Source organism: Falco biarmicus, chromosome 8 (assembly GCF_023638135.1).
Source record: "Falco biarmicus isolate bFalBia1 chromosome 8, bFalBia1.pri, whole genome shotgun sequence".
NCBI lineage: Eukaryota > Metazoa > Chordata > Aves > Falconiformes > Falconidae > Falco > Falco biarmicus.
The window spans coordinates 57,808,340-57,834,609 of NC_079295.1; the positions used below are offsets into that span (position 1 = coordinate 57,808,340).

At 42.7% G+C, this 26,270-nt stretch overlaps 1 protein-coding gene across 1 annotated transcript in view; it reads right to left on the minus strand.

The window, feature by feature from the left end:
• The window catches only part of SGCD (sarcoglycan delta), a 349,496-nt gene that overhangs the window by 204,889 nt on the left and 118,337 nt on the right, over positions 1-26,270 (minus strand). Inside the window, exon 2 of the mRNA XM_056350163.1 lies at positions 14,708-14,892. The gene's annotated coding sequence lies outside the window, so the exon portion shown is untranslated. The remainder of the gene's footprint in view (positions 1-14,707; positions 14,893-26,270) is intronic.

Below are 26,270 nucleotides of genomic sequence, written 5' to 3' on the forward strand. Positions count from 1 at the left end.
ACCCCCTTTCCTCCCCATACTCCCCCTGACTCTGTGAGTTCGAAATCAGCTTTAGCGAGTCTACACTGTGGAACATAAAGCAGAGCAGTATCAGTTTCAGCAAAAGATCTACAGCACCAAATGCACAGCATCCAGCCAGCATGCCTCACCTGCCAGGGCACGGAGCCCTGGTGGGACACAACGCTCAGATGGCCATTCGACTCCCAGGTCCAGAGCCCCAACCAGCCCCAACAGCTTCCAGCTCTCTCCCCTTCTCCCTGAAGGCTGTAGGCACCCACAGCAGCACCAAATGCAAGCTCCAGCCAGTGCAGTTTTACATTCCAATTTGCACAGGTGTAAATCGACTACTCAAAGCACAGGAGAATCATCTTTCTTTAGCAACCCAAGGTGAAGAGATGAGCTGCTTTCAGTTGTACAACCTCCTTTGCTCAAAGCTCCCCATGCCACACGAGCCCGCTGCCCTTTGCCTTCCCTTCCCATGAAGGCGATCGTAGATTCCCACACCGCAACCTGCACTGCTGCAACACAGAAAGCACCAGATTTCCAGCAACAGAAAGAAGGGGACCAAAATAAGGAATTCATGATGAAAGGTTACCTGTTCTCAAGTCTTCTCTTCTGGTTCTGTGCTCAGACTTCTTGCCTGACATAGTTTGGTTTTATATGCAGGTCACTCAGTCATTCTTCTCACATGTACACCAGGCGCTGCTGGAAAATGTGGCCATTATCCATCAAGTCCTTTGCTTTAGTCAGCTTCCAGCAGAAGAGTAATAGATGCACTTGTGTTGTCACATCATTGTCCAAAATGTCAGGGTAAAAAGCCCTGAACATTAACAACTCCCTAAGGAAATCAGTTCTTAAAAAAATAGAATGTGGGGACAGAAAAATGCAGAGCATCCCTTATTATCAGGGATGAGTTATGCAGAAAAATGTCCTGACTAGCTGTATGCCAGCCAAGTACCCACGCTGTGGTTTTATTTCCGCTGAAGTTTACATTGCATACGGATAAAGAAACATGTGCACATGTTGGTTTTAATTTCCAGGATCGAAAATTAGAAATAGTCTTCTCTTTGGACATCATACATTAAAAGAGACATATCAGTTTCAAGGGTGAGTGTAATCTCTTCCCAGGGCACTTGCATTAAGATTCAAACAGCGCGGTGAGGTGATAGCATCAGGCAGTGCAAATTTTCATAGACAGTAAAGGAAAAGGGGGGGAAAAACAGAAAAGAAAAAAGATGAAATCAAAGATGACAAGATGCAGTAGTCAAAAGTTAGGAGGAAGCGGAGGTCGGGCACACAGACTAATCAAGGTGGCACGGTGATACCTTCCTGGTGCGGTCAATCTCTACAGTCTGCTTTTAAAGGATTTGCTAAAGTTAAGGGAGAACTAAGCAAAGCTTCAAATCTTTTAAAGCTGGCTAAAATGTAGACATGAACAAAGATATTTCTTTTCTGAGATGCACAAAAGAAAAGCAGAGTGGAATGGGAGGGAAAGAATACCCTGTCCTGAACAGCCTGAAGATGAATTTGGGTGACCTCTACTCACTAATTCCTAAAAAAAACCCGACCTGGGACTACAAACCCTGCAGAGGAGCTGTCACCAGCCCTGGCAGGTTTACGCTATTGGTACATATTTTCACATTTGCAGCTGCAAGTGCCCAACATCAAAACCTCAAATGAGAAAGATAAGGTGAAATAAATTCGAGAGCGCTTTGCCCACTATGTTTTTGTTGAGTGCCCCTTTTACACAACCCCTCATCACAGCACAGTGAGTATGTCTAAGAAAGGTGCTTGTTAAAAAAAAAAAAGAAATATAGCTGAAGTTAGACAAGGCTGCAGGAATCTGGCTCAGAGACAAGTAACATCACCAGTCCAGTCACCTGGACCAGTGAGATCCCTTGCCTCTCCAAACTCAAATGCGTGCAGCCTCATCCATGCAAAGTCTGGGAAGGGACCCTCCAACCCATGTCCCATCACAGTGCCCCTTCAGACAGGGGAGGTACGGCCACGCTCTCAGGGCTACAACCCACCTCCAGTTCCTTAACTGGGCTCGTGTATTACTGATAAGTAATTGATACACAGGAAATGAATGCGAGGCCGCCACGGAGTCCGCTCCTGCATACAAATACAGGCAGCTGAATGTGAATCAGCAGCAAACACTGCAGCCCTGCCATTCCTATGGCATTTCCAGTATGGACGTGCTTAAAATATCTCAACATAAAGTGTTTCACTTTGTACAAATGATGCTGGCGTGACTGCTCAATGCCTTTTCAGAGAGGAAACTGCAAAGGGTTGAAGGGATCAGATAAAAACAAAGATAATGTGTTATGCAGACACTACTCTGGATGAATATCTAGAGAAGAGAGAGACTTTATGGGGCAGCACAATAAGATATCAAGATAAAGAGGAAAGGCACACAAAGGCGAGCATACAGTTCTCCACACATTCAGCCTTTAGGGAAAATCTTCCTATTTTTCCCTGGGAGCCAAAGAAAGCCCCAAAATTAATCTCTGTGCACAGCCTAAATTTTTATTTAGTGCCAACTTTGTGCCTGCATCAAATTCCTCCACAGCATAAGATGCAACACTGTAAATAGGCTCATTTTCATTATTTTATCAAATTGTAACTTTCTCTCTGCAGCATTCTCTGAGGCTGGCAACACTGAGACGTGCAGGAAATGTAAATCGCTCCCCTTTTGATATGATAACTGTAGCAGTGAATTGCATCCCAGAAATCAGCTCAGGATTATAGCCGAGAACTCGCTGAAAGGCACTTAGCTGTGGCGTTCTGCCAGAAGGGTAAACTTCAGCTGGCAGGTCAGTGCAAAGCGGGCTCAGGTCTTGGGAAAGAAGAACAATACATAACATCCAGCTATCTGCGGCTGCACAGACCTCAAAGCCAACAGCCTCAGGGTCAATGTATAATTAAAGGATGCTAACAGGTGTTAAAAACAAGTGTGTATTTATGTATGCAAATACACAGGAGAGCAGTATTAAATATGAATAAGCACCTAGGAAAGCAACAGCCAGCAAGCTGTAGGATAAAATCTATTTGCCAGACAAATACAGATATATATATAAACAACCACATACACAAAAAAATTGCATTTCCTGCACAGAACTATTTGTGGTAGATAACATTATAATAATAATTTTAATCATGCATCGTTTATTTAAATAATTTTTCAGTTTCAAAAATTCAGCGGATGCTGGAATGCAAATAAAGATAATCAGAAAGTGAAAATAAATGTTTTCCCAACGTCTTATTTTCATCCATAAATGTCACTGGTTAACAGCTACTAGCGTGAACCCTGGGCCAGAACTCCCCTGCATTCGGTACTGCACAAACACAAAAATAAAAAGCTGTCTGAACCCTAAGGAATTTGCAGCTCTAACAGAAAAGAGGCAGCAGATGGATATAGACAGAAATAATCAGGAAGTAGTAGTTAACAAGGCAGGAGTTAGTCTCAGCAAACCAAATCCCTGATTGCTGGGAGCCTTGTACAGGCATCACAACAAAGAGGAGTTTTGATCATCGATGCCCCACAACACACGGAGCTCTGCACTTCCTTCATCTTCACCGCTGTGCTCCATCTGTTGCCTCTGCGCTTGCTGGCAATCGTGCCGTGTTCACCTACTACACTTTGTCTTTTAACACAAAAACTCTTCGGGCCAAGGACCGTCATATATGACCTCACTCTCCAGCACCGAGCACAGTAGGGCTCAAACTGGTCATAGAGACCAATAAAAACATTTATGAACAAAATGCCTCATCAATAATGATGTTTATTAATAACTACTCCAACAGACTATGAGCATGCACGCACCCAGGTCTAAAGTAGAAATTAAGACCCACAAAACCCATGTAGAACAATAGAGGCATCCATCCGTATTTCAGCAACAGTGCCTTCTGATGGCTTTTATTCAGTCCACACAACTCTTGCTCTAAATCCGAACCTTGCAGAGAAGAGGATGAGTGGCTGGCACTTAATTATCTTGTGGAACTGAGACACACCATCAGCAAACGCACACACTACGCCCAGCCTCAGCTGGAACTTGCAGAGGCACCACACCACATGCCACAGTAATAAAAACTAGCCTGACAGCTGGATGGCTATGACAAACACGAGCCATAAAAACATTTAAAACATCCTAAAACAGTTTTCTGTAACAGAAATATCATCTGCAGGATACAGCATTTTTGCTGGAAGGTTTTATTTCAGCACATTTGCCTCAATGCCCTGTTTATGACTACATGTTTCAGACTAATTTTAGGCCAATGAAGTATTTCATTTGTATAACCAAACCTGTCTTTCATAACACAAGACCATTCCACATGGCTTTCAGGTTCTTAAATTAAATGCTTAAAAGTCACGAGATGGGAAAATAAAATACTGTACAGCACCAATCCATCCTTTCCTTGCTCCCAGCTGGACCTGCGCTGCTGGGGAGCGGCTGCCCTTCCAGTCTGCACTTCCACAGTCATCAAAGGGTTAAACAATAAATTTAACCATTAGCAAAGTAGCAGTAAATGGTAAAAGGGTTGCTTTTGCAGCACCCCAGTGCAGTGTGTACAGCCAGGTGGGACAGGTAGGAGGAACTGCAGCACTGAGCTCCCCTCCAAAGCCGCTCTTAGTGGCAGCAGGGACCCATCCATCTGAAGAGTTGGGCGCCTATCCTGAGCACTTGGTACCATACTAATAATTTCAGTGAGGTCCCCATGGAATAAATCTTCAAAACCACTCCACTTGCATAACAAACGAAGTATCTGGTTTTGAGCATTTTATATCTTTGCACCAGGAACATTATGAACATACATTCTTATAGCTAGGATTCAGTTCTCTATGTCTTTGGAGTTTTTGTGGTTATTTTGGTTTTGGTTTCTTTGGGGTTTTTTTTTTAATTGTACATTTTTTATTTTTTTTTTCCCCTTGGACATCTCCCAAAGATAGAAAATACTGCTTAGAGTCAAAGTTCATGGAGACTTCACTCTGCATGGTTAGGTGTGTTCCGTATCTATTAATTACATTACATTTTCAGAAAGATATAGTAAAATACAGGGTAAGGACGCAGCTCCTACTTAAAGGCATGCTCAATAAAGCGTTAGCTGCAACTTCCATGCTTAAATGTGCAACGTGACAGATTTTCCAATGCAATTCAAACCTCAAAAGTGGAAAAGAAAAAGCACGTAAATGGACCTCGCTTGCTCTTAAATCACTGTTAGCAAATCTTAATCTCTTTAAGTCTGGTAGTTTCAAATCAGGCCTATTTAACTTGCAAAGGTAGGTCAGGTTTTATTGATCACCTCTAATGCTTACAAATGCACTAAAAAAAAAAAGAAAGAGTAATGAGACACACAGCTCAGTTGCTAAAGGCTCACTGGAAAAATATGTGGCAATATTTACAGCCTTCAAGCTATGCTGTTTTCAGTGCAATTTCTATACGCACCAGAATGCAGATTACATTTGAAAAAAAAAAAAAAAAAAAAAAAAAAGAGCCCTACCAGAGCGGAGGTGGGTGTTTGTGTTTATTAAACCCACAACAATTAACTGCCAGAACAGAGTCACAACAGCACAAGTCCATTTACTTCTCAGTTACTACTCCTCTACCTTTTTTCAATGCAGTATTTTGTGCCTGGATTTCCCACTCAGAGCCTATGCTATGCCCTGAATTTTGAACTACTAACAACTGGTAGCATTATTGTAGTTGCTATAGAAATAAGGCAGGCTTATTGTTATTTATATTATGGCATCACCTAGAGGTGCTTTTAATTAATCAGAGTTCCTTCTTCTACACCTTTCAGACAAGGACCAGAGCAGAAGCACATTTATAATACCAATGAGGTTTTTAAATACACAAGTGCTGACTATTTGAAGAACCTAGATTTTAAAGGAATGAGATGACAAATAAAGGAAATAAATATATGTGACCTGGCTAAAGGCCAGTGGTCCACTTCTTAGCAGAGAAACCAGGGAATGCCTAAAGAACAAGCAGTGAGGCACTTTCCATCTGTATGGACAAGAACAGACCAAATTCATTGCAAGATGTAGACACAGCCTTACTTGATACAGCTTTTGGCTTCCCTACCCTAGCTGTTTCGCGAAGGATTTCACTTATGAACCACCTCTCAGAAAAATGAAAATTATTTTTCCATGCAAAGCTAAACATGATTTTCACTTTGTTATTTTTCATGCCATGCTAAAATAAAACCACAATGAGTTTTCAATTGATATCTGATATATCACTCCCTTTCCAACTATTAAATACTCATTTTTATGGCCTGACAGAGATACTAAATATAATATTCACAGACACATAAACACATAAAAAACCACTGCAGTTAATGTACTAGAACAGACACAGGATTTCTGGGTTTTATTCTACTGCAGACTTCTTGTACCACTCAGACAAGTTCCTTCACCAGCCTTTACACCCAGGCTTCCTCCTACGTCTAATGAACAGGTGAGCTGCAAAAATGGATCCCTGCCTCGGCCATGCTCTGGAACTACACTGTCAAACAGTTAGAAAAGACAATAATAAATAGCATAAACCCCATCATCAACTTCAGGCAATTATCAAATGTTTATTAGCCTCCAAAGTGAAGGCTAATAAACCTGCTTATTTTAGTGGATAAAGCCAAATTACCTTGATTGAAGTTGGTAAGTGTTCAAAGACGAACAGTTATGGCCTCATTTGCTTTTAGTTATTGTTGAGGAAATGTCAGCTCAAAAAGCTGAAAGACATTTCCTAGTTATTTAGGCAATGTGAAACTTGGGCAGTTATTTTCCAGGAAACATGGCCTGCCTGACAGGATTTAAATGAATAAAACTGATATTATTACAATTATCATTAGAAGACGATGTCCCTCATCAAAATGTGTCTGGATTTTAATTGACAAGGTCTGGGTTAATGCTGTGAAAATGCCAATGAAAGCAAAGCCTGTGGCTCAAACTAATTGTCAGCACTGAGCAACCTCAACCTCTAACCCACCACAGATTTATCACTCTGTGCATACTGTACTCATGACAAGAAACGTTTGAATTAATCATTAACAACTAGAAATTCCTTCCAGACAGAAAGCGAGCAGAGTGCAGGGCTGCCCGCCCCCCTTTCCCGCGCTCCCAAGCCACGGAGAGGTGCCTACGAGCCTTCCTAATGAGAAAGACTTGGTTTGTTGTTTTGCCACCTTTTCTTTTGAGGGCATTGCAGGGGAATCTTTCAGTTGTCCTAAAAGGAGGACAAAGACACTACTCTGAGCAAACTGTAGTGCATGTATAGCTGCATGTCCTCCTACCACCCTAGCCAGCCTCCCCCATCAGCTCCAGCGCAGCCAAGAGAAGCACATGGTCTTCATGGATGAAGGGGTGATGGTACAGTGTGACCATGCAGGGTCACACATGAACACAAGCCCCAACAAGGAGGCTAAGGGGCTTCTTACTCCCAGCAATACCCACACCATTGGTCCCTCTCCTCAAGAAAGGCCAGTGCAGAGGTGCAGCATGCTTGGTTTCCAGCCCAGCAGATGTGCGGTCCTTGCCCAAGGCACAGGGATCGCTACTAAGTGCGCCCAGCCTGCTCCTGCTGTCAATCTTTCATATACACTCATCCCAAATGCTGGCGGCAGTTACTAGTACCAGACCATGCAACCGAGCATCCACCACCTGGGCTATCCCACCAGTTAATTCAGGGCAGGCCCCACCGTGGCCACTGGGATTTGTCAAACTGAGGAGCAGCCCAGTGAGTTTCCTCTGTAGTGGTGGCCGTTAGCCCCAGTGCATCGGGCCACATTGGTACAGAGACCAAGATGTAGTCAAAACCCCAGGAGAGAAGCCAGCAAAGAGTGGGATGTGAGCACAGGCCCCGCACAGTGGTCCTCTGCGCTTTGGTGGCATCCCTGGGGCAGCACAACAGGGCAGAGGAGGACTTACACCCTCCCTACTTCAGTCACAAGCTCAGCACCACTTTGGAAGGTGCCCTCAGCTGCAGCAGCAGTCAGTACCACTTCCCCCACCCAATTTCATAAACAAAATGCAAAGGGGTCTGTAAAAAACTTCCTGAAATCTCTATCTTATTTACATTTTGCCTACCCCAGCACACTGGTGCAGACTCTCCAGAATGTCACTGGGCAGTAGGAGAGAAGCTGAGAGCCTCTGGTTCCTGACAGAGGCATGAGGTCTGCCAGGGTAAGGGCACAGTCCTGAGCCTCATGTTGCCTTTTCACATGCAGTTTTCACTGGGAATGCTTTGGTCCTCAGCTTCTTCACCCATGCAGGTTATGGCACCATCACAACACAGCTTGAGCAGACATCAGCGTGCTGGTCCCCCCAGCCCATCTTTACACGACATCTGATGCAAAACTAAAGAGTTCCTTCTCACATGACATTAAGACTGGAAAGCACAGCAGGACTGCAAAGAAAGGAAGAGGGGAATCTCCAGAAAGATCAGCGGCCAGTTCCTGAGGTGGGGGAAAAGGCATACGGCCACTAATGTCAAAAGGCACCACGCTTGTCTGGTGAGATATACATGGAGCTTACTTGCTCCACCTAGTAGAGAGGGGGAAAAAAATTTTTTTTTTAAAAAAAAAATCTCCCTGTTATCAACTGACTAATCAGGAGAAGACAACAGACACCATCTGCTGTGGTGAAGAAGTAAGATGCTACCTTGCTTGGAGGGTGCCAGTGCCAGTGTCAGCAGGGTCTCTGCTGGCCCCTTCCCAGGAACTGGGAGGCAAAGACTGCTGGGGGCCTTTGCCTATCAACAGAAATGCTGCTCACTTCACTCTCCCTTCTCTCCTAGAGGTGAAAGGCAGCTGTTTCTCCTCCCATTTATCTCCAGCTACCCAGCCTTTCTGGGTGTTGTTTTTTTTCTGTTTCTATACATTCACTGCAGAAACGACGAACTGGAAAGCTCCCATTAAACGATGCCAATAAGAACTCTCCATTCACAGCTAATGCTTGGCTGCACACATTCTCTCTTATTTCCAAATGTTTTCAGTATGTTTTAGCCTCCCTTCATTAAACATATTCATAATTATTTGCAGCACATCTAAAGAACTTGTACAACAAGTTTGTGCTTCCACATTCAGTCTATTCAGTCTCCTGGCTGCAAAAAAAAAGCCAGCGTGACAGCACTAGCAAAGAGGTTTGTGTCGATCAGGAGCTCAGAAAGAGGAAACCAGAAGCCACACCATCCTGACTTGAGTTGGTGACAACTGCCTTCCACCTGGCAGCAATCGGGCGCTTTACAAAATCCTAGGTATTTCTTAGAGCATCACACCTCAATTAACTGTCAAATTAGTCAGCAACGGTGACAATAAATTTCATAATAAAAATGTGCAAAGTGGAGAATTCTGGTACCTTAACTGAAAACCTGAAAAGCCTAAAGGATTTTTCTGGTCTAAAGAGACACTGGTAATACAGCAAAGTATCTTCGTTACACCAGTTACTGTTGTGGCTTCACGAGGCTCTTTCCATCGCACACTTCAATACCCTCTAGACTCAGCAATGGCTTGACTGAGGGAAGTCACACCGAACGCTCTTTAGCTCAGCTTCAAATAGTCGCAAAAGTTGTCAGGGCTTTCCAAAATCCTCTCTCAGGCATCCTACGCAGCTATCTATGGAAGAGCATCTTCGGCACTTCAGTTGTGCTCTGCTGGCCCTTCACTGCTCGACACAAGCTAGTAGGACCCAGCACGCAATTATGAGACCAGAATGGCTCCAGAAGTACACATGGAGCCGGAGCTTCCAGCAATTATTTCTGTGATCCTTAAGACAGAGGTTGTTCAGGGACAGAACCGCTCCTTTAGGTAATTAGATGCCCAGGGCTACATGGTGCCTGTCAAACTCTTCCCATCTACATCACAGGCCAGTTTTTGTGGATCATTATGAAATAAATATGTCATCCTGAAGGATGAAAATAGAACAAGCTGTAGCCCATCTGAACCTGCATGTTTCCAATTCACCACTATAAAGAAACACAAAATGTTACTCCCTGGCTGCATATGGGACATGGGTGACTTCCCTTTCACACTCACAGGCCTTTATCAACTAGGATGCACAATTAAGCTAACATTCGTCCGATGAAAGGTAAAAGTCACTATCTGGGTGGTGGCACAGGTGCAGGCAGGGCAGTAAAGGTTCTAGAGCATCCTGAGCAATCAGTTCCACACCTGACATTCTCCATTAAGCTTTGTTCTGGCAATATTCCCACTTTCTGGCAATATTGAGGAAGGAAATGCAGTAGTCTCCTTTTTTTTTTCTGCAAGGCTGGATGTAAAGCTTTGAAAGCAGAACTGCCTTAATTATGTGGCAGGAGGATGGTAGTTTATAATTAATTTTCCACATCAACTGTTGGCCACCCTCCTCCTCCTCTCTGCTAGGCTGCAAACTGCCAGTGGATACTTACCCAAAGAGCAGGCATGCCACAGAGCAAAAAGCGTGATTATTATTAGCAAACACTATTGATAGTGTGTGCTAGCCAAAAATAAGAGGTAAGCAAGCCTGGGTGCAGTGAGAGTAGTACCAGTGCAAAGGCAGCCCTGCCTGAAGCTGCTTATCATCCAAGAGACGCAAAAAAGAAAGGGATAGAAAAGCAGGATGGAGAGAGCAAGGCAGACAGGAGAAGGCTGCTCTCTGAAGCAACACGACAAACATCAGAGTCCAGAAAGCGGAGGCACAGGCTGACAATCCAGAACGAGCCCATTCATATGACTTTGGGCAGACCCGCTGACTTCTCAGTACTTCAAGAGTGCAGGGTAGAGGACTATTATATTACTGTTCTGTGATTGATATCTTGAGAATCTCATGTTCGTTTTGGAGTTTCTTATTTTCTTTCAGAAATTCAACTCAGTTCTGCTGCTGATATCAGCTTTTTAATTCATTTTACACCAAGATATTTGTTATCAGAAATTGTGCTTTGATATGTGTCGAGTTGATGGATTCAATAAAAGCCCTGTCAGAAAAAGTTGAGTGAATAGGGTTGCAGAAGTGGTATCATCAAGGGAATTGATATGTTAACAGCCAGTCTGCTGATCTTGCAACAAAACATGCAAACATAATAGCCGTTTTATTTCCTCACCCTGGCAAAATAGTTCAGAGAAACACTAGAAAACATTTGCATAAATGTTACTCATACAAACAAGCTCAGCATGCTCAATGATAAAAAGCCCATGTAAAAAGCGATCCTGCATGCGATCCTGTTCTCCCATTTCGTGTGCAAAATTCACTCGAGAAGAATAAAGACTTTATTCAAAATAAAGCTTTGAATTTAACTTTGGGAATTCAAGCAGACGTCCCGTGATGCTCCAGCTGAACTCTCCCCTCAATAACACGAGGATAATTTTACTGACACATTTTCAGACACAGTCAGCAGACCTGCACCCCCCCCCAAAGTCATCAGAAAGTTGCATTAAGGTCTTATCCTGACATCTAAACCCACAGGCGCATAAAATCACTGTTTGTTTCTGATTTCATAACTGAAATCACGTAAGAAGCAAGGCAGATTTGAAGAGAGAAATAACAACTTCTTATCAGTCCATGTAATACAGGGAATGAGAAAAGGACGAATGCCCACTGCTCTGCCATGGGTCAAGCAGGGCTTTAACGTGTGAGCTCTGCTTCAACCTGCATCAGACCATCAGAGCCGCAACACCACCTCTGCACTGTCCTGTAACGCACAGAGATTTTGTTGAAGTGATTTCCAGAACATTTGGGGATGATAAAAAATGTGATGTTAAGACACAACTTTTTAAAAAAAGAGAAATAATATTACAGCCTAAACAAAGCAACGAGAAAAGTTCCAAAGCAATTAATCTGAAAGAGGTGAATTACATTGAGGATTTATGTCCATGTAATGAAGACAATTAATTGCTACGAGATCCATAAAACACATTAAATGAACAGGGTATTTTCCAATTCTACTTGCAAGATAAAATTTATTAACTATGTTTAACGGCTATTTAAAAATTTTCTCTTACATATTTATTAAATGTGCTTTTTCAGCAGAACAGAGCATTTTACTAACTAGATTCTACTAATCTAAAAAATGAGTAATTTAAGAAAAGAAATACTACTCTGCATGTTATCTACAGATTTGTTTAAAATAATTCCTTACACAATAAGATTACCATCACCACAACTGCGTAAATGCAGCTAAAAGGGAATCTGCTTCTCTCACACGAGCAAACAACATTCTGCTGCAAAAAAAAGAATGAATTCAGCTAACATTACCTGAACACACATTGCCATTTCCAGCAGAGAGATGCAGCAAACATGGGTCCCGATGTCATTTGGTGTTACTGTAATGACTCATTAAAACCCCTTCGACGTGGGGGAGCAGGACACATGGAAGAAACTGGCATAGATCGGAGCAGCACCCTCAGATGGATCCACACCAGATCTCCTGCTTTGCCCTGCAGCCTCAGCAGCTCAGCCCACGCTATCTCCGTGCCCCCAGCTGTGGGCCTCAGGTGCACCTTTGGCACTGTGATTACAAGCAAACCAGAGACAGATGTTTACCACCTAAAAGTGGCCTAGAAGTGACCCTGTTCCTCATTCACCATATGTAAAAAGGGGATAAGAAGCACTTCTGTCTCACAAGGGTGTCATGGGAACCGATCAAGTTGATGGTACCCAATTATCCTGGTAAGTCTGCATGAGCCCCGAAGACGAAGAGAAAGAATAAAAAAGGGTCTCAGTGACTTGAACAAACAGTGGTGTTGCCAACTCTTGAAACTTTAGCACAATCTTCTCAATCTGCAATGTTCTTAAAAATCAAGTTTCCGTAAATGTGAGCTTTCCTTACATAAGAACCAAGTTTTTAGATCTGACAGTCACAAAGTAAAATGCAAAAATATAAACAAAGTCCAACCTAGAGTTTAATGCCTAAATCATAGTTTCGGCTACGTTGACTGTATGGAAGATGCTCTTTTTCCTCTGAAATCATGAGGTTTTGCAAAGTCCTGCACAACCTCTGCGCTGGAGTATTATTCATGCTGCAGCCAGAGATGTGAACCTTAGACTGATAGTTGGACCAGCTCTGGTGGGAAGGACATGGGGAGCTCATCTAACCGCCACCCTGCCCAAGGCAGGGGCACCCCCACGGTCACACCAGCAGCCGGCCGCCCTGGTGCAGATCCTACACCCTGCGTACCCAGCAAAACACACATGCCCACTGCGAGGAAGATTCACACGCTTTCACCTACAAAACCCACACGGAAACAGGGAATAAACAAGCTGCTGTGATTTCTACATTATAACAGGGCAAAATATTTCTCTGCAAGAGTCAAGAGGCCCTCTTGATTATGAAATACCTCTCTTACAGCCTTCCCCTTTAGGTATTACAATCACAAGAGCAGCAGCTTGGAAACAAACAAAAGTGAAGATGCTAACAAAAGCATGAGCAACATTTAACAACTTCCTCTTGCAGCAACCAGGTGCCTGGCGCAGACAAACGGAGCAGACAGGGCAGTGGTTTCACGTGTTTCCACAAAACGCCTGTACAAATTAACAGCATATGCTGTGGTCGGAACAGACCTTTATTGACCCTCAATATTAAAAAGTCAAAGCACCTAATTTAAGCTATTCCCACCAACATTTTTTCTGCAATTGCTGGAGACAGGCAGGCTCCAAACCAGCGGAACTGTACTGAAGTGACAGTTCGAGTCCAGAGAGTCCAGGAGCAACACTGCTGGTGCAGCCAGATCAAAAGCAGGGCAAGGAATGCACACCCACCTGGATGCATCACGTTTTCTCAGACACTCTTAAGAAAGTATTGACTTTGTTTATCTCCCCCCCACTAACACCAAGTGCAGGTGTTACACTGCTGCCGTCCTTTTCTCAACAAGACTACACTGCTGGCTCAGTCACCTCACAGAATGCCCATATGTTAAATAAAAAAGGATAGCATCATCTGATACCATTCTGCTGTGACCTGGGAACCAATACTTTACATTTTGGGGTTTTTTTATCAGCAAACTTTGCCTTTACAGAAGTAACTTGACCTAGATAAAAGAAACCAGAGAATCAGGGGCTCTATTACCCTAAATGTTTCTATAGCACAAGCTTTGTCCACAATACATTCCTTAAGTCCTGGTCCTCAATTTCTTGCTAAAAGAGAGTTGCACATTGCTTGCGGCAGTTACAGCAGCAACGCCTACAACCAAGGCAGTGTTTTTGTGGATATGAGAACCTCCACACGCAGGAATTTTAAGTGCTACACGACAAAGGGGGCACATACAATTACGCAAGAAATTAGTATTATTCCCGTCCTTGGCCAACAATGAGAATATACAAAGCACAAAGGAAAGCACAGAGCTGTATTACAAATAGGCTACTTCAGCATCATTTATTTTTTTTTCATCTCTGACCCTCTGAACTACAGACATTAGCGAAACACAAGTGAGACTTTCAAAATACAGATGCCTATCACCAAGTATACATCACCAACAGCAAAACACAACCATAAGCGAGCATTTTGTTCAATAAAGTACTTGATACAAGCACGCATCCCCTCAAGCCCAAGACTTTAAAAACACTTCACTCTGGATGAATGCTCTCCAAATTCAGGGAGAGCAAAGGTTACTTATGGAGGCAGTATGAGCATGGCACGTATACAGCAATAAAACACAAAGCTTGCTAATTATCTATATTCCCCATATGTAGATATTTTAAAAAGAGCAAAAAGACAAGAGCAGGGGAAAAATTACATACCTTACCAAACCTGAATGTTGGACACAACTCCTTTCAGAGCAACATTGGTGTGAAGGTAAGTTCCTCAGGCGACCACCAACTGCAATTCTTTTCTGACTCCCCAGAAGCCCCAGCTCCCCCTCGTCCGTGTCCCTGAGGAAGATGCAGTGTCCTCCAGTACTTCAGAGCCTCAGCTGCAGAAGATGCTGCTCAGAAAAAGGAAAGAGAAGAAGGTGTGGCATTAAATTCTAGGGTCAGCTGTTTGGCAGATTCAGAGCAGAACATAAGAGAACATCAGATAGGAATGAAATGTCAAGGCAGGACAAAGAGTCTGTGACAATCCATCATGCGTGGCACCTTCGGAGGGCAATCTTTGAATTCAAGAACTGTGGTGCTAAGCTATTCTTGCTTTACAGTATTTTAATAGTGTCCCTACATCAGAAAGTGAATGCCAGCCCAGCTGCTTTTTATTCCAGTATGATATTGTAACAAGCAAGTAAGTAATACACTTCTCCATGGGGAATATTTTAATTCATTATGGTATTTCTGCAGAATAACAGGGCTTTCATATTAAAAGCAGAGACATCACCTCAGCCTTAACACATTTTACTGTTAAAATGGCTCTCGCTCAAGGAATTCAAGGCTCCTAAACAGGCAATCACATTAGGACCTTACAACTGATGGGGAGTGGTGACTGTCAGCAACAGGTTCCTGAGGTTCAGCCTCCAAAGGAAGTGACAGAGATAGGTAAATGGCCTAAACTTTTCTGGGAGGGTGGGGGGGTCAGCATCGCCACATTTTCTAGCTCACTGTTGCTGCTAGATATGTTCAGTGTTTCCAAAACGTCAGACCCTGGCACTGAAGATGGATGTGGGGGCTTCACTGTGAACACCCAGGTAAGAAGACAGCGACGGAGATGACCACCTGGCAGCAACACTGCCAGCAGCCAAAAACCTTAAAGAAGCACTAAGAAGTCCAAAAGTTCATCACTGTCATTGCATTAATTGTCCCTAATCCCTGGTATATGGGAAAACACTTGAAGGACCATCCTTCCCCACCAGGACAACACAGCCTGTGAAGTGAGACCAGGCAGAGCAGCACGAAGCAGGCAAGGACGGAGCAGAGAGAAGAATCCAGCCTCCCTAGGTTGGACACACATACATGCTAGGTGGTTTGTGTCCTTAAACCAGGCTCAGAGACACTGTTCTAACATTAACTCAACACAGCAGCCATGAACACACTCTAACTTTGCCTAGAAATGCAAAAAGAACAAAGGGGGGAAAAAAAGATATACACATATTTATTCCTTAGAGGTTTCCTACACAGAGGAAAGCCTGTGGCTGGCAGCTCAAAATACCACAAAATCCCATTACATCTTCACAAAACAAAAAAACCCAAAAAAACAAAAAAAAAACCCCAAAAAATCCCCCACATGAACAGGTTTCAGCCGTCTGGAAAACCCATTAGCTTTTGGCCTTGCAAGAAGGAAGATTTCAGTAATCAGTCTGTGAAACTGTCCACACTGAAAGTTAGCGTCACACTGCTTTTTGTTTTCTCCTTCTTTTATATATATCTCTCTATTATTTTCACCAAAAGTCCACATAGCAAGCATAGTCACACAGATAAGAACAATCAAATATATTCACTTGATTTAGCACTAATTACTTCACTGGGCCTTGCATAGGTGGTAAATGTTAAATACCGCACCTAAAGGCTCTGTAAGCAGAACAGCTTGTGAGATACCCACAACAGGAGTCAGGACAGCAGAGCCCTGCCCCGCATTTCTCAGTTCACATTCTCAGACCTTCTGCCTGTCTTGAACTCAGACGGGAAGGACAGAAGTGGACCTTCACAGCTCCTGTCCTCCTCAAGGCTAACTATGAAAAATCAGACTGCCAGCTGAAATGGCTGCTGAATAACTTATAGGCATAGAAATGGCTGATGCTGCAGTAGTTTGATCTGCAGGTAGCAGCCAGACCTAATTCTACTGCTTTATGGGATTTCTATCTCTGGAGACCACAGTTACAATTACTTTTTCATTTCTGCTCCTAAATTGTAACACAAAATAGTCATGAAGAAAATCAGTGCTGCGTTTCTGTGCATTAACTATAGCATCAGCTGAGTTGAGAAGTAGAAGTAACAATATAGGACTATATCAACATTGCAAGCTGAGTGCAGGAGCCTGGTCTCAGGTTGCAAAAGATGTGTTTTTGAAAGCTCCTATTTAGTACAACTTGCCAATGCTCATTGGAAGCAAATGTCTTTGGTAAGAAGTTGGCACGTTGCCTTAATATACTGCTATGCATGCGCAGAGAGTTTCTGATCAGAGTACCATCTGAATTCCTGCGCTGCTGGGTGGATCATAAATTACAGTATGGGCAGAAGCATGCACTTCCAGCTCTTGGCAAAGAAAAAGAAAAGCTTCCCTCACTCCCAACCACTTCCATTATGGGGTTGAGAGCACAGAAGCAGCAAGCTGGAAAATGCTGCTGCCAAGCAGTTGCCTGATCTAGATTGAAAGCACAGAGTAATAGAAACATGCAGTAATGCGGGAGGATGGGAAGTAATGGGAGGTGTGAACATGGAGGGGAAAACCACTTTGGTTGTGACAAAATGCAGTGACTGTGTACCATTCCCATCTCCCCGATACAAGAGGCATGGTGCAACATAATGAAATGAAATCTGTGGCCAGGATTCCTGCGAGCAGCAAGGCGCAGATGCTCCAGCCTGAACGCAAGATGCTTCTTCCACACTCTGATGGCATTCATCACACAGCTACAGAGGGAGGGAGGCAGGCCAGGGACCGCTCGTAGTCAGCATCATAGTAAGACAAAAGGCTACCAAAAGATAAAGCAAGGAAACCCTCATAAGCTGTAATTTGTTTTGGCTCAGAACCTTCAAGAGGAAGAAAGGAAAAAAACCCAAACAGAAAACAAACATATGCCAGTTCGGTTGCCCAAACCTGTACAATTTTGCAGAAGAACCCTTCACATTCAGTAAGCCACTACTGACTTGGTGGTCAGTGTCCTAGCAGGCAACTGGTTTCCCTCTCACAGTCGAGGAACCCGGAGAGCTTATCACACAGCTCCTGAGATGCTCCTTGGACCTCCTTGGCTTTGGGCAGCCCCCTAAGGGCTAGAAAAGCCTGGGCTGCCAGCGGGCTGCTGGTGCCACTGCCCAAGCCCAGAGACCCAGGACCAGCCCACAGCAGCAGAGCGAGACAGACACCAGCATCCCTGATAAAAAGACATTCATTTCAGTCTGCAGCTGCTGTAGGAGTGGGCACTGCTCCTATCTGCAACGAAACCAAGACTGAACTTACAGAAATGCCCCATGTACTAGAAATCCCACCATTTCAGTTAGTTTTGGTTCTAAAATTGTGTGATCGCCTCATTCTTCTTTGATCAGATACGCGGAGAAAACTGCCAACAAACTACTAATTACTTTCATTATCCCACCACTTCAGATTTTTACATGCAGTTTCAGGAGCCCTGGATTGAATGTTCAGGTACGTTCCCAAATTAACAGTTAAGTGGTATCAGATCAGCCTTCAAGTCACAAAAGTGGGCATATAGATGTCCTCGTTAATCAGAAAAGGCAGACAAGACATTTTTCCAGTAAAAAGACAGTATTTCCCTTGGAGGAGTCTCAGCCCTTTACTGACAGAAAGCATGAATTATACAAAATAACTATACATTTTAGATGCAATAAATCAGATCAAATATTAAATTGGAAGACACCACTTCTCTCTTCAGTTTTTCCCAGACCACAAATCAATGAAGGCTGGGACACGCTCTCAGGAAGCCTTGCTATACTTTTGCCATGTTCTCAGACAGTTCTTCAGGCACCAGCTATTGATGACTGTCAGGGTGAGGACAGGAGCCGGCTGGACCCTTATCCGACCCAGCACAGTCATCCTTGTATTTGGGTGTCACACAGCTTAAGGTGCAGCTTGCACCCTTTGCCTAGATATGATAATATTGTGAGTATTTGCAACTTGAGATGGGGCAAAAAGACTTATCTAGAAGCTGAATGGCATATTTGCAAGCAAGTATTACAGTATAGTAGATATTCAAATTAGTATTAGTTTGTCTCATCAAAAAATTAATTACAACCTACCTAACTGCAATTAAAGAAATTAGTTGAGCATAGAAAAGATAAAATATTTGAAGAGTCTGGTGACTTAAATATAACTGAAACCATATCTCCTTGTTAAAAATATTACATTTCTTTTCTTTTTACTGCTAGTGTGACCGTAAAGAAAGCAAAACACTGTATGTGTGTGCATCTATGCAGGCACATACAGCACACTCAGATTTATGTAACATGTTCATATATAGTCTCGTAACTTCCCTTTTACCCAACTAAACTTGGGTAAACATGTTCAATTAATACAGAAGAGCTCTCTACGGGTAGAGCCAGAAGAAAGGCTGTGAAACAGGCAAGGGAAAACACTTTTTTATTGCTAAGTATTTAACAAGGTCAACCTCCTCTGTAAGTGCAGGGAAAAAGATCCCACAGCAGACTCTGAACACAGCAGGGATTATACCAATTCATTAGCAGGTATACCTTCTAATTACAGCCTTGGACATTAGTCCTCGTACAGCTGAGCAGGCAGCAACTGCTGCATTTTGCCATATCCTCAGGATCAAGCTCCCTGTTTTCTACTGAGCTTCAGGACAGCGTGGCTTAATGCAATCCCACCACACCAGCCTCAGCCAAAAGCAAAGGTACTCGGTTATCTCAAAGGATGCTCCTGACTCCTCACAGCTCAAGTCCCAAGAGAAGCTGGCTTCTACATTTTATAGGATTTGTTCCTCTGCTCCTGCCACGTCAAAGAAGCTGTAGGATCAACAACTCATCCTGTCAGCTCCATCTCTAGTAAAGATTTCACATTAATTTAGTGTAAAGGTGACACTGGTGAATGAGGGAATAAAACGAGACTTTGAATCCCTCCTTCCAGAAGGCTAATGGTAAAAAATTGGTAGCAATGCAACTTTGGCATCTTTCCAGCTATAACACTTAGAGCATTGCCCACAGCCGTGTCCCAGACGTACTTTATCATTCACAGTGGCTCAGTACAAAACATAAATAAAACCGAAGTCGCCAGCACTACTGGCACTCAGCTGTTTTGAGGCTTTTTTTTTCTTTTTTCTCCTTCCCCTGCCAACAAAACAAATAGTGAAATCACAGAACTGCAGTTCAAGTGATAACACTCATGATTAGGAACTTTGGTGGAGGCCAGTAGTATGGTGGAGTTCCTTGGGAAATTAACTCAATTAAAGAATGCAGGCAATAATAAATTTAAAAACACGTTGACTGAGATGAATATAATGGAATACTGAGATATTGCTGAAGATCAGCATTGGTCTTTGTCCTCCAACTGCAAACTAGGGGTATCCAGGAAAAAAGTAGTAAGAGCAGTGCCTTGATGTATGAACTATTCCCATCATAGTACTATTAATGTTACGTTATGAGGTTCAAAAGAACGATTAATATCTTGCTGGGATAGAAACCCCTAAGACACCGCAGAAGTTGTGCTGCTGTTTCATGCAAGTAAATAATTCCTGAAAATTAAATCCAAGAAATGCAGTGGAAATTCCATTTTGAAATAAAATGTGCCTGCTGAAGAAATGAGCTTGCATTAATGAAGGCTTCTTCTCAAGTTCAAAAGCTTTAAGTTGCAGGCTACTATCTGTCTAGTGCTAACACTGCATTATACTATTAAGTCTTTTTTATTATTATTACTCCTACTACTACTACAGTCTGGTTACACTATAAAATAAGATCTCTTGAGCTCCTTAAGAGTCAGATGTTTACATCTGCCCTTGTACTGAAGCTCTTTCATTTGATGATTGTTTCTTCTGTCAGTTCCATTGAAAGCAACGATAAAGTTATAGCAATGCATAAGTCCTTGTCAAAAAATGCTTTCAAAGGGTTGGAAGTACATTTATTGGGGGGTGGGGGGTGGGGGTGGGGAAGCAATGCTTAACTGACTTCCTGGATTTAGGAGAGAATGAGTAGCAAACAGCTTGCACTTAACTGGTCAGATCTTCAAAATAATTGAGTAATGAAAGAAACCCAGTGCTCCCAACAGGGGCTGACAGGTTTGTATCAGAGGCAGCCATATGATACAACCTCTGCTGATGTAACAATACCTAACTGGATTTCCTCTAGCTTAAAATGGGAATCTAACTAGAAAATAATCACATCACTCATCTTAGTATCACAGTTCAACGTGAAAGTAAGGCTTCCAGTTGAGTGTGGTGTAACTAGCTCCATCAGGTCTATTCATAGCAAATTTGAAGCATGTTTCTCCAGCCCAAAGTGCACTGTTATCAGCAGTAACTTGTTCCCCAGCTTGCTAAAACCCTTCACTTCCAAATTTAGAATGGCAGAGTCCTTCATTCATTAGTAAGACAAAATCAGTGCCTTTCTTTTCCCTTATTCGTTTTCCTTATCCCCTTTTACACTGAGGCAGGGGCAGACTTTTTGCAAAAGCTGGGACACAGACCTCCTTTCCAGCCTGCCCTCTCCTCCTGTGCCTCACATAACCACATGCCTCTGTCAGGGTCTTACCAGGGTGAGGGCTCCACTCTACAACCACAGCATGGTAGAGGAGGGATGTGCTGCAAAATCCCAGCTGACCCAAAAGACACAAAATTTCTCAATGTATGCAACAATGCAGAATAAATTATGTTAACCAGGAAAAACACATTATTTATGAATCCGTTCCAAGATAAACTTCTACGCATACAAAATGAGTGCACTGAGACTCTCCTGGGATATATTTTCTATGTTCTGTAATTAAGATACATTCCAGGATGAAGAACACTTTTGTTACTAGAAGGTTCAAATGCCTTTGGATCTCTTTACCACAGCTGATAACACATAAGTGGATCATATTACAGGATCAGGACATGAAAGCATAAGCTTTATATAAACATACTGTACTTCTCTTTCTCTGTAGCAAAGGTATTAACTTGACCACTATTAACTCTAATCTCATTTGAACTCAGTACATTTCTGTTTTAGCACCCAAAACTGACTTCTCTGTATTTTCTTCAGACATGCTTTCACCTTCCTTTTTCTTTTTTCTTTTTTTTTTGTTTTGTTTGTTTTTGGTTTTGGTTTTGTTTTCGATTATTTTATTTTGGTTCAGGGACTCTCGCTTTTCAGATGAAATTTCCCAACAGTTCTGGCACTGGCCTCCGTCTGCTCTCACCAGAATCAGTGAGCTTTATTACCGGCCTGCATTAAGCCTGGTCATAAGAAACAACTGCTTTTGCCGTCCTAATCTGTCTCTCTTCAAGATACTCTGCTTTGTGTTACTGCCATTTCTAACCCGTTTTCTGTTGGAAAATGAGTAAGTAAATGCATATCTCCATCTACTGCTAAATGTCATTGCTAAGCAAACCTTTCGTCCTTGCTGAAGTTGCTTATCTCTAAAGTTATTTATTTAACTCTGGAACGTTATTGTTTATCTCTGTGGAACATATTGGGATAAGCTGGTATACCAAATGTTAGAGAAAACACGAGTATATTGGATTCTGTGGCACCTGGAGGACACGTGGCTGTCAGTCAGTTGTCAAGCCAGAATCTGAGCAGGGTTTTCCATTATAAATTCAGATTATTATTCTCAGTGTTTTGATTTTAAAAGCCACACATAGTGTCAAACTCTGATGCATTTCCTGAGAGTCTAAAATGTGATTCTCCTTCGATGTTTTAAGCCAAGTTTAATAATAGTTATATCATTATTATAATAGTTATATTATTATATATATTCCTAATAGTTATATTAGGATATACAATTGGTTCCAGGCACTTTTCAAGCTTTTCAAAGTTTTGCCAGATAAATTTGTTGTAAACAATGTGCTGTCACTCTGGCAGTCCCACCCCTTTGCTGTTACACCCTCCCAACCCAGGGAGAAGGTGAGAGCCAACAAAGTCCATGGATACACACAAAGGCAGCCTGATAGGTACACTAGATTCACTGGCACTTGAAAGAAACACCAACCTCACCTCTGAAATGCAGCTTTTCCCATGTGGATCCTAAATTTGAAGAAAAATAAATTGCACTCGAGCTGGAAACCAGCATAGAAGCCTGGTAAATAGTTGGAGCCTGTTAAGTGCTTTAATTTCAGCGCTGGTACAGTAAGAAGAGCCGGGATGATCCCCAAGCAGGGCATGGAGAGGGCTGGCAGGGCATCAGGGAGGACCCTAAGGGCTGGGTGAGCACACCAAAGAGCCAAGAAGAGGCCAGAGCAGACCTGGAGCTGCCGGAGGATGCCAGAGATTTCTAGAAGCGTCAGAAGTTTGGAGAAAGTTGATGCAAGTTAAAAAGGACCACAAAGAAAGAGGAGCACTTGCAAGCCCTGCAATTTGAGTCAGCCTTCTGGTACACAGCCACCAACACATCCAGAGCTGCAAATCAAACCTCCCTTAACGTCTTCTCCCCTTCCCAAGCACACACACTGCTCCAGTCTATGCTTTCTGGACCAGGCCATCTAGTCTCACATGCTGAACTACAGAAAAACTTTTAACAATGACTTCAAAGCAACGAGCAATCCAGTACTGCTGCAGAAGGCATCCCTGCCTTAGACTCCATGTGAGAAAGATCTTGAGGTCACCCATGTCAACCCTTCCTGCTGTCTGCTCTCAGAGAGAGAAGGTCAGTTTGGTGACTTGCTGGAAATGTCCATCTACCTGAAATACTCTGATCCACCCATAAAACAAGGCAGTGCCAGGCTGCTTCAGTCGGTAAAGGCTGGCTTCCTTGGTGTGCTGTAAATCCTGGCAAAGAGAGCAGAAATATGGCACCCGGCAGGCTGCACGGCAAAGCCAGCCTGCACAGCCAGGGTCTGCGCTGCCTTCGGTCTCGTTTGGTGCTCAGTAGTCTCAGAGCAATCTTTTGATTTGTGCAGGAAACCCAAGCAGCTAAAAGTAGGCTATCAAATGTAAGGGAGTTTAGAATAACCTTGTTACGAAATAGGCTGAATTCTCTTCAGACACAGCTCAGGACGGCTGACTCCGTCTGAAGTCCACAATTAGTAGACCCCAGCCAGAAATACACCACTAAGCCCAGGTAGAGCCTGGCATGAGATGAAAAGACTCATGGAGCCACCATCGGCAAAGAAACCATGCAATGCACCTGGATCCACCTAAATCTGGACACGGCCAAAGTATAATGAAATACAGATGAAAACTATTTGTAACAGAGCAGCTCTGGAGACAGAAATTGGCCTTATCACTGACAAAACATCTCGCCTTCTACAGACATATGCTTACAAGATCCAGCCTGTGCCACCGGGTGGCTGGATCCCCTCTCTTCCACCGACACTTGACCATGCCAGCAAGCAACTGCGTTCAATTAAAATCTCTTTGGAACTATGATCCCATAGAAATTGTGCACAAGAGTTTTCAGTGTGCTTTGCCTCTTATTAAAGCCCTTCTAAACCCCTAAATAATAATGCCATCAAAACCATACTGCAGTTCTGCATGCATCTAAGTCAATTAGCACAAAGTCATCTCAACGGTAATTTTTTTTTTCATTCTGCTCATCCTTAAACAATTGGATACTGCAAAAAAGCCTACAGCTATCTATCTGCATAGCACCGCGAACATTTTGAGCACCACTAAAATAAAGTTCATTGACCTGAATTTCTCACTGGTGTAACTACGCTAACTTCAGTGGGCTTTTGCCAGTGATAAATTTGCCCACTGGGTTCTGGGACACTAAAAGACTATGAAATCACAGCTTGCAGAAATGTCAATGAACAGGTTTGGATTTGGGAAGCCTGCGCATCAAGAAACTCCTCTCATTACAAATCTGCAAACCTTTGGCAGTTTGAAAAATACTGCTCTTTGAAACATTTTGAAGAGCTATAAATAGACTGCTCAGCCTGCGATAAATCATAATCTGTGGCGGCTGCAAGTCTAGAAATGTCTACAGCTCTGGGTTTCCAGTGGGGGCTTTCAGGATTTCTCTGACTAGAGACAAACAGACTTCAAGTTTTCACGTGTGTGTGAGTGTGTATGTCTGTATGTTACAGTCACTCTGGGTTCTTCCCATTTCTAATGAAAACTAGTATTTTTAAGTGTCACACACTGACACCATTCCAAGAAACTGATATGCTGTGTGAAATTCCCAATATAAAAAAAAAAAAAAAATAATAGAGAAAAGCCCAAGTTCACGCCGTCCGATTTCCCTGAAGCTTGTAAGTTTCAGAAACCATATGGCTTCAGACACCCCTTAACTGTCCCTCACAAGCAAATTCAGAAATCTTGGGTGCAACCTCCTGAACTCTTGAGCCAACCTGAAGTTAAAGCCACATGCTCTGCTCCTCTGAACAGCTGCTCGAAAGGCTGAATTTCACCAGCTACGACCTGCGTTCGGATTAGAAATAGTTACGTATTCCTACTAACTCATCTGTTCTTATAGAGAGAAGCATTACTGCTCTGGCTGTTCACTAAGCTCGAAGGATGACGTAGGAAGATGGCACATGCACGTCATAAAAACTATGAAGCAGTAAGCAGAGGGGAAAAAATATACGATCAAATTCTCACCTGGTGTAAGCCAGCCTGGAGTTTAAGTTCATGACTACAGAGCAATTTTTTATCTTTTCAGATCCCTACCATGCACTGTGATTTTCCAATCAATCCAACAAAGAAATGTGACAACCACTACGCAGCGATACCCATTTTCCAGTGGACATTACCATTACACACGGGCAATTATCCTAGGGCCAGAGACTGATAGGAAGTATGCTCTCCCCTTTCTATTTCCCTGTAGAAGGACAACAAAAAAGTAGTTAAAGTATATATTAATGGTTCCTCAAATAGTATACTTGATTACATATGCTGCAGAATATTTTCCTTCACGTTTTTGTAATGAATCTGACCATGAAAAATAAATTTACGTCTACAGTTTGCATCATTATAAACTCAAATCATTTGATGTGGAAAACCTACAGTTTAATTGCTTGATTTAGATTTGGCTGGTAAAATGCATACTGAAACATTACTCTTTTAATTATGTTAATTTATAACTGAAAAGCTAAATTTACAAAGGCAATAACATTAATTATTCACTTGCCCATTAAAGCTGAATATTTATTGCCAAGCTAATTGGCTTCATAAGTCTGCCAAAAAATTAAAAACGAGTTTATGAACTGATTTATACAGGAATGATACTGCTGTATCTCTCAGCAGGTTGTGTGGTTTTAATGGATTGCTCTGAGATACATTTCTTTCATTTATAGTCTGTTACATATAGTATTTTCAAAAGATTTTATTTTTTTCCTCTGGATAAAGATGCCTGTTGTGACTCAGAGCAAGCTCGTTTACTGTTCTGCACCCAAAATCCTTTCTGCAGTGTGATGAACTTTCACTGGTCTGTAGTAATTCATGAACATTGCATCTTGCCTGGTCATTTAAATGCTCACTGAATGTAAGACTACACCGGGTTAAATCAAACCAGAAAAGGAAACCACAGTATCTCAAAGTAATCCAGCTCAGCACCAGAATAGCAGGGCTGTTAAGAAACAACACCTAGTAGTGAGGAGCCTCCACCCTCGCTGATATT